At 42.0% G+C, this 16,396-nt stretch overlaps 1 long non-coding RNA gene across 2 annotated transcripts in view; it reads left to right on the forward strand.

Annotated features, from left to right (window-relative positions):
* LOC114817015 overlaps window positions 1-16,396 on the forward strand; it is a 63,004-nt gene that overhangs the window by 18,780 nt on the left and 27,828 nt on the right. For both annotated transcript variants that reach the window (XR_003764851.2, XR_003764850.1), the window contains exon 3: window positions 8,533-8,586. This is a non-coding gene — a long non-coding RNA (uncharacterized LOC114817015). The remainder of the gene's footprint in view (window positions 1-8,532; window positions 8,587-16,396) is intronic.

Genomic DNA, 16,396 nt, shown 5'->3' on the forward strand with positions numbered 1-16,396 from the left:
AGAACTGGTTGTGGCTGATTGAAGGGCACCTGAGGGAAGTCAACCCTGGGGGCCAGGAAGTCAGAGAATGCTGGGGACACAGAAGGGAGAAGGGATCAGTTGGGGAAGGCTTTTTGGAGCCCATGTGCTTTTAGTAACATCTCCCAACTTTAAAGTTCGTCTCTGAACCAAGTGAAACTTGCAGTACAGTTTGCAGGGCATTCTAGTTATTTTTGAAGATTCACCATAGCCAGCATTTAATCAATCAGAGCTATTAAGTGTTTATTGCATGCAGTAAACTGTACTAAGAGCACTTGGGAAAGGTCAAAAGAAAAGGTAGACATGATCCCTGCCCTCGTGGAATTTATAGTCTAGGCAATCCCGATTTTGAATGGAAACCCGTTTTGATTCCGTTCCACTGTCCCCTGTGTACACAAAATGGTCAAGTAAATGAACTTGTTCTTGAATCTGCCATTCCACTCACTGAGTTTTGTTTGGAATTCTAAAAAGTGAGATCCAGGGAAGGATTACAATGAAAAGTAATTTCTTTTGAGGGAGAGATTGGTGTCAGAATCTGTTAAAAAAAGAAAGTCTGTTCCTGTATCCATGAGTACCAAAGTCCCCTTAAAATGTCTCGGATGATTTTTACGGATAGTCAAAAAGGAAGGTAAACCATTTACAGCAGTCCCTGTGCTTCCCTAGATCTTTAAGAGATTTATTCTGTCCTCATTGCTCTGCGCATACTCCATTTCAAGTCGTTATGTTATCCTCTTGGGAATTCTGTTGCCTCTTTCTTTCTCACAAGCTACACCCAGTGAAATTATGCAGCTGTGAGCACTGCTGGGGAGTAGAAAGTGGAATCTGCAATCAGAAGTCAGAATACATTTCTGAAAGTGGACAATAGTATCCAGATGAACAATTAAGCTTTTGAATAGAAAGTTATGCCATAATTATACCGTTTGACCTTAGGCTACTGATACAATTAAATACGATTTCTTATAACTACCATACCAAATGTAACCTTAATGATGTGTACCAGTTTTGCAATGCAAATGATAATCTGTTTATGATCCCTGATTGTGCAAATTAAGTCTAATGAAGTCTTTTCTATTCCAGGAAAGATTACACTTTCTTAGAAAATTTCTTCTTGGAAAAGCAAGGTCAATACAAACAATTAAAAAGAATTTGTAGCTGAGCAGGCTGAAAATACGATTTCAATTGCTGTTTATAGATTTCAATTTAGAAGAGTCCCTACTGGTTAATTTTTGAAGCACACACACAAGAACTTCAAGCTTCTTAGTAGGAGACTATTTCTTCCTTAAAATAGGGCAGGTAAGAAATTATCTGCTTTTCATTCTCTATTCTATGACCTATGTGTGCTCTTCTGCTTCCTGTGAGTTTTTGGCAGCCAACAAGATAGTTTAATACATAATCTTTTTATTTCAAAATGAATTTCCTAAATATATCTTTACAATAGAGAGATAATCTTGCCTCGCTGAACTGCTTTAGTCTGCTAGTTGGAGAAAGACTAATTAAATAAACTCATTATGGGCAGGGAATTCATCTGCTAATTCTGTTGTATTGTCATCTCCCAAGTGCTTAGTCAAGTGCTCTCCACATAGTAAGTACTCAATAAATACCATTGATTATTTGATTAAAGAATTTCTGGGGAAAACTTTAACTTGCCTTTTGGCCAAGAGATGGGAAATTTTATAGAAAAAGTTCATCTATTGAAGTTTACAGAGACAGTAAGCTCATTGTAGGCAGGGAACAGGTCTCTGAGCTCTATTGTATTATACTCTCCCAAGGGCTTAGTACAGTGTTCTGCATATAGTAAACGCTTGATAAATACCATTGAAGATGCTGCTATTCAGAGGAAGGGCTGCAGGGTCATTGCCCACATAGCCTTTCCCTGCCATCTGGGCCAGAAATACTTCAATGATCTACCCCTCTGGAAAGGAAGAAGTATTTTTAGGAAACATTTCGTTGGGGAATTCAGTTTGCTTAATCTGCCCTCCTCCACCAACTTCAATCAGTCGGTGGTATTGAGTGCTTACCTTGTGCAGAGCACTGTTCCAAGTGCTTAGGAGAGAATAATACAACAGACATATTCCCTGCCCACAGTGAGCTTATCTCCTTGTTTCAGTATCCTAGTTGATTGGAGAGGCACCAGGGTCTAATGGAAGGAACCTTGTACTAGGAGTCAAAAAACCCAGCTTCTGATCCCAGCTCCACCACTGGTTTAGTAGTAGTGGTTTGCTGTGTGACCTGTGTGACCTTGCTGTGCCTCAGTATCCTCATCTGTAAAATGCTTATAAGAAATCTTTTCTCTCTCTTCTGGGAGCTCTGTATGAGACGGGGCTGTGTGGGATTCAGTGACCTTGCATCCACCCCAGTATTTATCCCAGTACTTTGACATAGTGTAAGCAAATACTAATCGTTAGTATTTACTTTTCTTGACAGATTTTAAGTGTCTAATAAATAATTTCTAGGAGGGGGTAAAAAATGTATAAACTAGCCAAAAACAGCATGGGCCAGATAATATGGTCCAGATAGAAAATGGTTCCTTAGGCTAATCACACATAACCTATTGTAATCCTATGTAATTGCTGTTAGGGCCAGGTTTGCAAAGCCTACTTTCCACTGCATTCTGCATCCCTTATGGGTCATCCCTTACAGGCCAACAGGTCCGAATCTGTGCTTACAGGAGAGCGCGTAGTTAATAGAATGATAGAGGTTGAAAGATTAATGGTATTTATTGAGTGCTTATTTTGTGCAGAGCCCTAATCTAAGCACTTGGGAGAGGACAAGCAAACAGATTTCTAAACTGATGCTTCTGGGAAAGCACACAGGTAGTAAAAGTAATGATAATGGCATTTAAGCACTTATTAGGTATCAAGCACTATACTAAGTACGGGGGTATACACAAGTTAATCAAGTTGGCACACCCCCTATTCCACATGGGGCTCACAGTCTTAATTTCCATTTTACAAATGAAGTAACTCTGGCATAGACAAGTGAGATAGCTTGCCCAAGGTCACATAGCGGACAAGTGGAAGAGCTGGGATTAGAATCCAGGTCCTTCTGACTCCCAAACCCGGGTTCTCTCCGCCAGGCCATGCTGATTCCTCAGAAGCTTGGTAATAGAATTGTGCGAGTTCAAAGGTGAGTCAGTGGTATTTATTGAGCATTTACGGTGCTCAGTGCACGACAGTACAACAGAGTGGGCAGACAACGAGCTTACAGTGTAGGTGACTGATGTGATGGTGGGACTTGAACGGTGTGCGAGGTTGTGACTCTAAAGGTGGATGTGCAACTGGCCAGAGTTCCTCCATCCTGCCTAGGTGGGGATAGGCAAATATTCGTTACTGCACCGTGGCATTGATTCTGGTTTTATATTGGAAGCAGAGTGGCCTAGTGGAAAAAGCACAGGCCTGGCAGCCGTTGGAGTGAATTCTAACTCGGTCATCCCCGCTTGTCTGCTGTGTGACCTTGGGCAAGCCATTGAACTACTCGGTGCCTCAGTATCCTCTTCTGTAAAATGGAGATACAATATCTGTTCTCCCTCCTACTTTGATTGAGAGCCCCGTGTGGGATGTTGACTGTGTCCTACATGATGACCTTATATCTATCGATCAGTAGCGTGTGAGTGCCTCCTCCAGTGCTTAGCACCATGCCTGGCACATAGTAAGTGCTTGACAATACCCCGATTATTTCTGTCGACTCCCCTCTACGCAACGAGAATCCCGTGGCTTTTGAAGTTTTACATTTCAGTCATTTATGCTGTTATTCTCAATCCTTTATTGTTCTTTCCGAGGCTTCTCCTCCTCACCCTTTTTTTCCCAGTTTCCATCAGTTCAAACTAGATTATATTTCCCCCTGGTTCTGCTGTTAATTCTTCTTCTAGTATCATCCTTAATTTATTCTCGAAGGCATTGTTTTTCAAATTCAGCTCAATTGAAAGTTTAATAAATTGTTAGTCTTTTTGACTTACTGAAGAATACTTTATTGATTTTACTTTTCTGTGGTCTACCTTGGCATTTTAGATTAAATCACAGTGGACTGTTCAAAAAATGCAAGTTGCATTCCTTTTCCTCTCTTATGCTTCTCTCCTTCTCTGGAGTGTTAATTGCCCCATTAAAAATTCACAAGAATACCCCTTTCTTTCATTTTTATTTGACAATGTGCCTGTAATACTCATCATGTATTTTCATAAACATTTGATGCATATTAGAGGGATTAAATAGATGTTTCCACATACTCTAGTTGTAATGCATACATGGGAGCACTGTTAATATTTGAGTAAGTCACTGAGAGAGATTTTCTCATTTACAGTAGAATTTAATAACAGTGATTTTCTCTGGGGTCAAAATACTCTGAGGACTAAATTGAACTTTAAAAAAAAATCATTGCAAAGTTACTTCATGACTCGTGAGACCTCTTTGCATAATTCCAAAAAGTCACCTCAAATACAAATATTGTTTTTCTACTACTAACCCCTGCCCCTTATTTCACATAGAAATCCTGTACATATTTATAATAATAATAATAACAATAATGTTGGAATTTGTTAAGCGCTTACTATGTGCAGAGCACTGTTCTAAGCATTGGGGTAGATACAGGGTAATCAGGTTGTTCCACGTGAGGCTCACAGTCTTAATCCCCATTTTACAGATGAGGTAAATGAGGCGCCGAGAAGTGAAGTGAGTTGCCCACAGTCACACAGCTGACAAGTGACAGAGCTGGGATTCGAACCCATGACCTCTGACTCCCAAGCCCGGGCTCTTTCCACTGAGCCACGCTGCTTCTTATATACACACACACATGCATATATAGATATAGATATTTATATACACACACTGGTTTAATAAGTGAAAATTCCAACCAATTTGTTCCATTAGCTCCTATTATTTAGAAAACTGTTAGGATGGAATCACATTTTAATGAACATATCTTTTTCTCATAAAAATAATAGCCATTCACTTCTGAAAGTTTTAACTAATGATACTCTGTGGGGTACAAATGAAAAGCATGGTAAATGTTTAGAACAGAGAGAAAACGAATAAAAAATAAAAATATTGAAAGAATAAAGTTTCTGTAAACTCTCACCAGTTCTAATTTTCCTCTTCCCCACATCATTCGACTCCTCAGCTAGCTGTTACATAGCCTATCGACGGTCAAGAAGCCCAAATAGAATCCACGTCATTCCTTGCTGGCGAGTCCCCCTCTCCCGTCCCACCCCCTCAGCACTGTACTCGTCCTCTCAACTGTATATATCTTCATCACCCTATTTATTTTGTTTAATGAGATGTGCATCACCCTGATTCTATTTATTTGCCATTGTTTTTATGAGATGTTCTTCCCCTTGACCCTATTTATTGCCATTGTTTTTGTCTGCCTGTCTCCCCCGATTAGACTGTAAGCCCGTCAAAGGGCAGGGACTGTCTCTAATCTGTTGCAGATTTGTACATTCCAAACGCTTAGTACAGTGCTCTGCATATAGTAAGCGCTCAATAAATACTATTGAATGAATGAATATCCGATGGCTGTTATTAAAAAAATTAAGTACACGTCCTAGAAAACGTCTTGAGGCAGAAAAGGTATAATGGGGTTTCAATACCTGTTCTTCCTCCTACTTAGACTGTGAGCCCCACTGGGGCAAGGCCTGTGTCCAAGCTGATTAAGGTGTGGCTACTAAGGGACTTACAAAAGTAAGTTGTAAGTTAAGAAATACCATAATCATGATGATGATGATAAGGGTCCTAGAAGAGCGGGCTGGCCATTAAGGGATATAAAATGGCAAGATTGAAGATCACTAAGCGGCAGCCTCCTGGAGGGGGCTTTGAAGATGGGGAAAGCTGTGACTTTTAGGAGGCTCTTTGAATAGTGGTTTTGCATGAAATGCTACTTATGTGGAGATTTTTAAAAGGGTATTTGTTAAGCATTTACTATGTCCCAGGCACTGTACTAAGAGCTGGGGTAGATACAAGGCAATCAGGTTGGACAGAGTCCATGTCCCTCGTGGGGCTCACAGTCTTAATCCCCATTTTACAGATGAGGGAACAGAGTCACAGAGGACTTCCACAAATGGGAGTGAACGAATGAGGAAGGAGAGAGTTGGAAGATGGCAGGAATCAAAATGGAGTGGGGCCAAAGAGCCACGCAAAGTCCTAGTCTGCTTCCACCCAGACTCTACTGATCTAGTTCCCTTTCAGCAAAACATCAATCTGCTCACTAACTCGCGTCATTCCTTTCCTCTCTTCCTTACCTATCTAGAAAGGTCAGAGATGAAAAGTCAGCAACCTCTTTTGGGGAACGTATTTCAGAATTTAATCACCTATCCAGTCAGGAATGTCTTCCTCACGTCAAATTCAAACCTCTCTTTCTGCCTCTCTGACCACCACTATCTGTTTCAGTCCACTTTGAAGACAGAGAATGGCTAGCCAAAACCTACCTTAAGACCCTTGATCCACAGTGTCTTGTGAGAGATATTAAGTTGCCCTCAGCAGCCTTTTCCATTGCATTAAAAGGTACCAGCTCCTTTAGTCTTGGCTTCAGATTCCCATATTGTGAAGCCTTAATTACTTGTCACTCTTGCCTCCACATCTTCTGTTTCTCTTTCTGTAATGAGATTTGCTAGTTTTCATCTGCACAGCTATTTTGCTGGCAGGTGTGGGTTTGTCTACTTGTCTCCAAGTAGGAGCTGGTGGTAGGAGAGGAGGGTAGTTCCCAGTGTGTGTGATAATAATAATAATCGTGGTCTTTGTTAAGTGCTTACTGTGTGCTAAACTCTACTAAATGCTGGGGTGGATATGAGCAAATGGGGTTGGACTGTGTAGGTGACTCACATGGCTTTTGAGGAGAGGGTGTTATTTCTTAATACTAATAATAATTATGGTACTTAAGTGCTCACTATGTGCCAAGCTTTAGGGTAGATACAAGTTTAATCAGGTTGGACACAGTCCCTGTTCCACATGGGGCTCACACTCTTAATCCCCACTTTACAGATGGGGTAACTGAGGCCCAGAGAAGGTAAGTGACTTGCCCGAGGTCACACAGATGTGTGGCGGAGCTGGGATTGGAAGCCAGATCCTTCTGACTCCCAGTCCCGTTATGACTGGTATGTCACAGAGATGGTTTGTTAAACATCAGGAGCGGCATAAACTCCTCAAAGCAGCCTGGTCTGGGATATAGAGCACTGGCTAGAAAGTCAAAAGCCCGGCTTCTAATCTCAGCTCTAAGATTTGCCTGCTGTGTGGCCTTAGGCAAGTTACTTACCTTCTCTGTTGCTCAGATTCCTCATCTGTAGAAGAGAGATTAAAACCTACCTGTTCTCCCTCCCTTAGGCTGTGAGATGGAGAATATGACCAATCTGATTATAATGTATCTATCCCAGTGCATGGCATAGAGCGCTTAACAATGTCACTTTTATTTTTAATATGCAGCTCTCCATAAGATAGACCAATAAAAAGATTAGAAACAGGAGACCACCAAGCGGCTGATCAGTAATTCAGCCAAGAGGGGATTTAGGGCTTGCTGGAAATACATTTTAATTTGGGATTTTTGTCCAAGCAGCCATTAGTTTTGTTCCAAGCAGACTTGACCGCAGCCTCTCTCTCCATATACCAAACGATTGATAAGGATGTCATTAGCCATCTTTCTCTAACTAGATGCCAGCTCATTTCAATCCAAAAATATAAATAAGAGTGGCACTAGAACCATCCTATGATTTAGCATTTTCAAAAGTATCCACCAGTCAAGGGCAGGTGTGGGTCAGAAGAGGGAATGATAATAATTTTGGTATTTGCTAGGCACTTTGTATGTGCTAAGCACCAGGGTTGATATAGGGTAATCTAGTTGAACACAGTCCCTGACATACAGGACCAAGAAGGAGGAAGATCAGGTATTAAACCCCCATCTTACAGATGAGGAACTGAAGAACAGAGAAGTGAAGCGACTTGCCCAAGGTGACACGGCAACAAGTAGCAGAGCCGGGATTACTATCCAGGTCCTCTGCCCCCAAGGCCCATACTCCATCCGCTACGACATTAGGCACTTGTTCCATTTGTGGTGTTGAGTGCGTGCATGTGGGCACGCAGGCCCTTGATTTCTAGGTGGGCCCCAAGGAAAATCGTTTTCCTCTGCTACGATCACAGGATATACATGGAACATCCACCTGACCAGTCTCATTTCTCCCCCATTTCCCCAGGCTGGCCGTATTTATACACAAACAACAAAAAAACCTAAAACCACCCCCAAACCTTTTGATTTTCTGGCATCTCACAGCAAATTTATTTAAAACAATTAACCAAGAGAAAATAAGCGAGGGACTTGTGCATGGTAGGAGTCGGTTCTGAAACTGTAAGGAACAAGCACTGGAAAAAAACAAAACGATCAGTGACCAACGGACATTCTTTTTCTATTTGTGATTTCCTTTGACTCCCTGAATTTCACTGTTTCTTGACTTTCATTAAAAATTCATCCACTTTTTGATTAGTTTATCACAATGTGGAACCAAACAAAGGAGTATGACAGAATTTAATTTTCTTGCAGATGAGCCGTTCCCTTGATACGGCGCTTGGGATCATCCAATCAAAGTCTGAACAGGTAAAGAAATATGTCAGTGCACGTGTGTCAGGAGGCATCCGATGGAAATGCGAATAACCTTATCCTTTCTGAGACTTGGAAAATGGGAAAACCAGATATGGAAAAGGGGACTTTGTTCCAAGCATCAGAGCTACTGCCGACAAAAAAACTTGCGGTATTTTTATGGGTTGACGTTTCTCCATTAGGCACCTTTTTAATGGGTGCAAACTTGTCAAAAGAGATTTAGTTCAGGTCGAGTCTTTTGAACTGGTTGGGCTCAATTCTGTCTGTGGGAACCCAATAGGCACCAGAGGTGCAGAGAAGAAAGCTGAGGTCCCCCTAGTTCTCCACCTAATAATAATAATAATTGAGGTATATGTTGAGTGCTTACTATGTGACAAGCACAATGCTAAGCACTGGCATAGATGCAAGTGAATCTGACAGCGTCCCTGTCTCACGTGGGGCTCGCATTCTCAGGGGAAGAGCAGGTATTCACATTTTATAGATGAGGAAACGGAGATGTAGAGAAATTACGGACAGTTAAGGGATTTGTTCTCGTGATAGTGTCGCTTCGGAACTGCCTATGGCGGCGGGTCCAGCTCTTTGTCCCCGATCCCAGCCTCAGAGTCAGGACCGCGGCCTCACATGGCAGCATGTCTGCCACGTTCCTAGGTGATAGGCTGTGGACGTGAGGGATGTGGCAGAAAAGTGGAAAAGAGATGCCTTACCCCCAAAAGATGATGATGAGGATAGTGTGGATGATGACAGTTAAGCGCTTGCTCCGTATGGGTCCATCACTGTTCTGAGCACGGGGATGGATACAAGGAAAGCAGATTGGACGCAGTCCCTGTCCCACCTGAGACTCAGTGTGAGGAAGAGGGTATAGGATTTAATCTCCATTTTACAGATGATGTATCTGAGACCCAGAGAAGTGAAGTGACCTGCCCAAGGTCACACAGCAGACAAGTGGCGGAGCCGGAATTAGAACCCAGGTCTTCTGGCTCCCTGGCAGTGCTCTAACCGCTAAGCCACACTGCTCCTTGCACGATTGCCTGTGGTAACAAGCCTCACGTTTTTTCTTGAACCTCCTACCTTCAACTTTCATTGTTTGCGGAGCACTGTACTGTGCACTTGGGAGAATACACAAAGATACTTTTGGTAGAAACGATCCCTGCCCTCAAGCTGCTTATGGTCTAGCACCTCAGGCCAATATTAAAGTCAGTTGTAGGGAAATGCAAAGGAGTATTAGGATGTACGCATAAGTGTTTGGAGGATGGAGGTGAGTACTTTGGTGACTTGGATCTGTACTATATATTCACTCCCCGCATAACCGCCACAGTGCTTATGTACATAGCCATGATTTATTTATTTGTATTAATATCCGTTTCCTCCACTAGTCCTTGTGGCAGGGAACACACCTATCTATTGCATTGAATTCTCCCAAGTGTTTAGCACAGCTCTGCACCCAATAAGTGCTCAATAAATACCACTGATTGATAATACCACTTGTGGAACTTGAGTGCTTACTTTGTGCCAGGCACTATACTAAGCGCTGGGGTGGATACGAATAAATAGGATTGGACCCGATCCCGTCCCACAAGGGCATAGGTGACGCAGGAGGGGGGACGTAAGGTGGGGAGTTGAGAGATTACTTAGGGCAGGCTTCCTCCAGGAAATGTGATTTTAGTGGGGTTGAAATGAGCCGTGGTTTTCTGTAATGGCAGAACCGTGCCATAAAATGTTTTGTTTTTTATTTTAAATCCCCCTCCTGAGGGTGCCCACCATTATGTTGACTTAGTCCACAAAGGGTTTCCTCCCCGGTCCATTCTCTTTAGACTTTGGAAAGAATCAGCTCATCGTAAAGCCCAGCCTGGATTAGGCATCATCTTTAGTCTAGCTCGGAATATTTTTATGCCCATGTCTAGTCAAATCTGTAAAGGTACATGACAAGGTACATAAGAAACAGTGTGGCCTACTAGTTAGGACCTTGGAGTCAGAAGGACTTGGATTCTATTCCCAGCTCTGCTACTTGTCAACTGTGTGACTGTGGGCAAGTCACTCAACTTCTCGGTGCCTCAATTACCTCATCTGTAAAATGAGGATTAAGACTGTGAGCCCCATGTGGGACAAGGGACTGTGTCCAACCTGATTACTTTCCATCTACCGCAGCGCTTAGAACAGTGCTTGACACACAGTGCTTAACAAATGCCATCATTATTATTATTATTCTTAACCGAACCAGCCAACACTTTACATTTATCAACAGCCTTCTCTATGTCTGGCTCTGTCGGAAACCCAGTTGGATCAGGAACATTTATTGAAAAAGAAGCTTGGCTGACTTTCTAGACTGGAGATGCCAGTTGTTTTCTTTAGGAGTGCCAGGAATACTATTCAACGAGAAGACCATGAATAATGGAAGAGTTTTGATTTAACACCCAGATTATTTCTGGCATTTAGTGTCTGTGAATAGCATATTAATAGCATGTTCTATTTTGCGATGATTGAGTGACAAAAATAATGAACTGGCATTGAGCCTTTGTGATTCCTGGACGTAACAGGATCTATGTAAATTGAATGCTTTCTATGAGATGAAAGAAATGAAGTGACCTGTTCTGTAAAATTCTGGCTTCCGTCTTTCTGTGTGGGTGGCTTCAGATCTAAATAGGGTACACTGATGACGATTGGGCAATATTTCTTCTACCTACTTACCTCTTCTAGACTCTTGGAAAAAAAAGACTGCGTCTTGTAGCTCCCTGTCCCTAATTATCCCCACTTTCAGAGCTTAGTTTCACACCAGTGGGATAAATATTTCCCACTGGGAATCTGAGAACTCAGGCATCATATCGGCAAGGTTGTTAGCTAAAGTTTAAAGTCACACTCTGATGTACTTCATCATCATCAATGGTATTTATTGAGCACTTGCAATGTCCAGGGCACTGTATTCCTGAATTAAGGACTTGGGAATGAACAGTAGAACAGAGTTGGCAGGCACATTTCCTGCCCACAAAGAGCTTCTATTCCAATCCTTCTTTCCTGTGGAAAGAAGAGGGAAAACTGCCACTCATCAAGCTAATCTGACTGCTTACTCGTGGAAGTAAAGATGCTTAAAATCAATTAACTCTCTTTGAAGAGGAGCTGCTATGGGACCTTAGTGAAGTCACTTACCTTCTGTATGCTTCAGTCTCCCCAGATGTGAAATGGGGTTTAAGATTGTGAATCCCGTGTGGGGCATGGGCTGTGTCCAACTCCATTAGCTTCTATCCACCCCACACTTAGTACAGTGCCTGGAACAAATATGAGCATATGTGAATCATCATTCCAAAGTCAGTCATATTTACTGAGTGCATACCGCGTGCAGAGCACTGAACTAACTGAGTGCTTGGGAGAGTACGATACAACCATTCGTTGTCAATCGGAGAAACATGGACCACTAGGGGCTACACTCAAACATTCAATATTACAGGAAAAAACACCCTTAGCCCAAACCCAACAGATGACAATCATCCCGTGGAACTTAGGATCCAAACCAGTGGCCCCATATTCCTTTCTCATTAGGTTGAGACATCAGCGTCGCTAGGAAATATGGGGATTCCGTATTGTTCATCGTGTATTCAGTTGTTCCCATAAAGACAAGATCACTGATCAAAAGCGTCTGTTAAAACTGGATGACTTCTTTGCATTTGCATCTACTCCTCTAAAATAATTCTCTGTCGACTACCCTAGAAGGAAGTTTTGATATATTTTTCAAACACATTCCCTGCCTTTTCACCTTTAACCCTGCCCTAAAGTGGAACGTACGGTAGGAGGAAGCAAGACACTTGTTTTCTGACAATAGGAAATGGCCGTGTTCACTTAACTGACTGAATCCCAGCTGGTTACAACTGGAACTTTATTTATTTGTATTTATATATAATTCATTCCTGCACCGACTCTATCTTTCCCTTGACAGATCTTGCCGAAGCAAGCCCTAATTTTGAAATGTCATCGATAACTTTGTTTTCCCTCTTTCTACCGTTTCTCCTCCTGAGTTTGGGGCCATTGGCACTCTGAGTTATTCCCTCTTTATTGCTTTTATTATTGGCTGCCCTTACAGATACCACAATCCCTTGCCCTTAATAGACACCCAGCAATCTTCCAGAGGAATAAGAACTCTGTGGTTTATATTGGAATGAAACAATAATGCCATCTTGAGAAATGTGTTCTGGCCCAAATAATCCCTATTTGAAAAGCAGCTGTATCTATGATATATGGTTGCTTGGTCGGTAGATTAATTCATAAAGGAGAAAACAGAGTTGCAGGGAAGAGGTTTACGCAAGGCTTCAAATCTTTGGTTCCCAGCCTCCTGCAGCCGATTCTTCTGTCCTCTTTAGAGATCGAATTTAGCCTGCCTAATGGCCAATAGCGATGGGTGTCATTCACTTAGCTTCTTTCCTTCGGTCCCCTAATTCTGATTTCTGAAAGGGCTTTTATGGCCAAGCCATAAATCAGCAAAAATAACGGCAGAAATGATGATAATGGGAACATACTCACCATCGCAGCCCTATTTTGAATCATTCTTCCCCTTAATCCAACCATGATCTCATCTGAATCCTGGTTCCCCTTCATTTCAGGGAGAGTTATGGATTCTGATGAACTGCCTGGAAAGACTGGCAAGAGGCAAATCTGTTTGTTTTTTTTAAAAGAAGAATTGTAATTTTAAAAAACTATTAGCCATCAGAAAATTCTGATTTAGGAAGTGGCAGTAACTAAGACGTAGAACCATTCTGAAGTCAAATGTTCTTGAAGAGAACTTTAGAAGCAGCATTGGTTTAGTGGCTAAAGCACGGGCCTGGAAGTTAGGAGGACCTGGGTTCTAATCCCGCCTCTGTCACTTGTCCGCTGTGTGACCTTGGGCAATTGGCCTCACTTCTCTGTGCCTCAGTTACCCCATCTGTGAAATGGGAATTAAGACTGCGAGTCCCATGTGGGACATGGCCTGTATCCAACCCGATTAGCTTGTGTCACTCCCGTGCTTAGTACAGTGTCTTGCCCATAGTAAGCGCTTAACAAAATGCATGAAAAAATGACAAAGTAGCCTTTAAAAATGTGGAAAAATTAATGTCTCCTGGGTGCTTGCTTCTAGGATAGGCAGTTGAGTTGCTGATTAAAGCTAGGTGTATGGCGAATCACCTTTCCAAACCGGAAATCCAATCATGTTCTGGTAGCTTCATAAGGCTATTAAGCAGACAGCGTGGACATTGAAAGCCATGGTGCTGGACTGCACTCAGCCCCAAACCATAATGTTCTGAGTGCATTTCAATCAGCCTTCATACACGATGGGTTGTCCCAGTAAAAGCAGCTTGGCCATGTGACTTGTGAAAGCTCTAATAATAATAATTAATACTATATGCTAAGTGCTTACTAGGTGCTAAGAATGGATTGCATTTACTATAACGTTTGGCACACACCCATAATTACCATGGGTGGATTGATTGGGTAGATATAAGGCGATTCCACATAAGGCTCACAATCTATTGTATCCCCGTGCTTTTGAGGATACGAAAGAGAGGCTGTAAGCTCCTTGTTGACAAGGAATATGTCTACCCACTGTTTATATTGTACTATCCCAAGCGCTTAGTACAGTGCCCTGCGTTCAGTGAGTGCTCAATAAATACCATTGACGGATCAAATAGTGTTGTAGAAAAACGATCCCAGTGGGAGAGTGAAGTGCGGACTGGACGCGGAGAAGTCAGTGAGGAGACAAAGGGGATAGGCGAGTCGGGATTTGTCAGGATTTTCAACTGCCTGGTGGTAGTTGAGACGATGATGGCACATGAAAGAGTTCCTGAGGGTCATTAATCCTTTGATTACCCCAGTATGAAAGAAAACACTTCAAAGCGTGTCAAAGCACTTATTAAACACCCAACCTTATTCTTGCGTTGGTCAAGATCAGAAATGACTTTTTAACGTAATGAAATGTATTTTTAACTGTCTGTTTCTCTTTCCTGATTTACTTTTGTAATCACAGGTGTGGCTTTCAGTATCTTTGCGACTAATTATCCTTTAGTACACTCTCTCCTGTTTAGATCAGTTTTCGGTGGCTCCCTCATTGAATTAAAAATAAAATAGTGGAGATTCAGTAATTGCTTCAATGGCCCATCCGTTTACCTTACTTTAAAGAGACTTTGGAAATGAGTAGAATATTTAGGAGACTGGCTTTGCACGAAATGTGCGTAGATAATGAGGAATTTTCAGGGTATTTTTGCTCGTGATCTGAAATGATGGTGACCTGAACGAGCGGCTATTTAAGCGGTTTCAGTAAATCACACTACACTGGAAGCACAGGCAAAAGCAAATTGAAATTGCTGCAGTCCATTCACCCTGAGTCATCCCTTTAGCCGTGGATGTGAATAATGCTAATATTAACTGGTTCTCACAAAGAACAATTAGATGTCTTCATTCATATTAATGCCTGTCTCCCCCTCTAAACTGTAGGGTCTTTGTGGGCAGGGAATGTGTCTACCAATTCTGTCGTACGCTCCCGAGTGTTTAGTCCAGTGCTCTGTACACAGTAAGCACTCTGATTATCATTGATTGATTAGTAGATGGATGTTTTTCAAGGAAAAACAAAACAGCAGCCACAGTCACACTACCGTAAATAGTTTCAGGGAGAGAAGCAGCCACTCATCCTTCCTCCGTTATCATCCACTGATGGGGAAATCCAAAGAGCAGAGTTTCCATATTGGGTTGTTGAGGTACTTTATAAGTAGTCAGTACTGGCTTTTGGTAGTTATCTACTTGCTCATCTCTCCTTTCCTTGGCTTGGATTTGAAACAATTTGTAGGCCGGCGTTAATTTCTTCTAAGCCTACTTAATGTGTCAAGATGGGTGCCTGTGTGATCTATCTATTGAATGATGATGGTGGTTATCGTAGTGGTAAATACGATCAATTAATCAGTGACAGTTATTCAGCACTTACTCTGTACTGAACGCTAATTATAGTAACGCTAATACAACTGAGATGGTAGATGCAATCCCTGGCCCCAGAGAATTTATAGTCTACTGTGGGGGAGACAGACGTTAAAGTAGATTGGGATAGGGGAAATAATAGAATAACATAGCAATCTAGAAATCCGAATGGGGGGTATATACTTGCACACCTCGTAGTTGCTAATTTTAACATCCTCCTGTCAATTCTGGAGAATACATCTAGTCTCTGCCACTTGAGAGCTGTCACATCTCTTCACTATTTGTGAGATCCTTTCTGCCAGTAATTCTTTTTGCCCCATCCCTATTCAGCATCTCTAAATCCCCTTTTCTTCTCTTTACCATCTTTTGTTGGCATTATCTCATCCGATTTCTTTGCTCTCCTTATCTCTTCCTTGCTAGCGCTAACAGGCAAAATATTATCTTTTTTCACACTCCCTTTCTTCATTGCCATAACTACTAAGAGATATCATCACAGTCCCCTAACGCAGCTTTTTCCATTACAGAGATTTTAGGGCTTCACGAAATTGAATTTTATCTCCCTCTTTGCCTGCTATGTTTTAATTAGGCCTCACCTGAATTATGTGTCTTTTAATTGTTCCCTCTTAGGACGTCCCACGTATCCACCTAGATCTAATTTCCCCATAACTTTATTTTATCATTCTTTCCCAAATGTTTCTTTTGGACATTAGTTGCGCTTGTGATCCTATTTCTTAGTCTTCGGCCTCTTAGAATCATAGCCAGCGGGAGCCAGTTTGCTTATTAGTTTTATCTTCTAAAACAATCGCTCCCTGTCAGGAAGCAGGGCCTCTAAGAGAATATAGCTCCTCTTCTCCGCTCTTTTCCATCAGAGTACCAGGAACTG

Source organism: Ornithorhynchus anatinus, chromosome 15 (genome assembly GCF_004115215.2).
Source record: "Ornithorhynchus anatinus isolate Pmale09 chromosome 15, mOrnAna1.pri.v4, whole genome shotgun sequence".
Lineage (NCBI taxonomy): Eukaryota > Metazoa > Chordata > Mammalia > Monotremata > Ornithorhynchidae > Ornithorhynchus > Ornithorhynchus anatinus.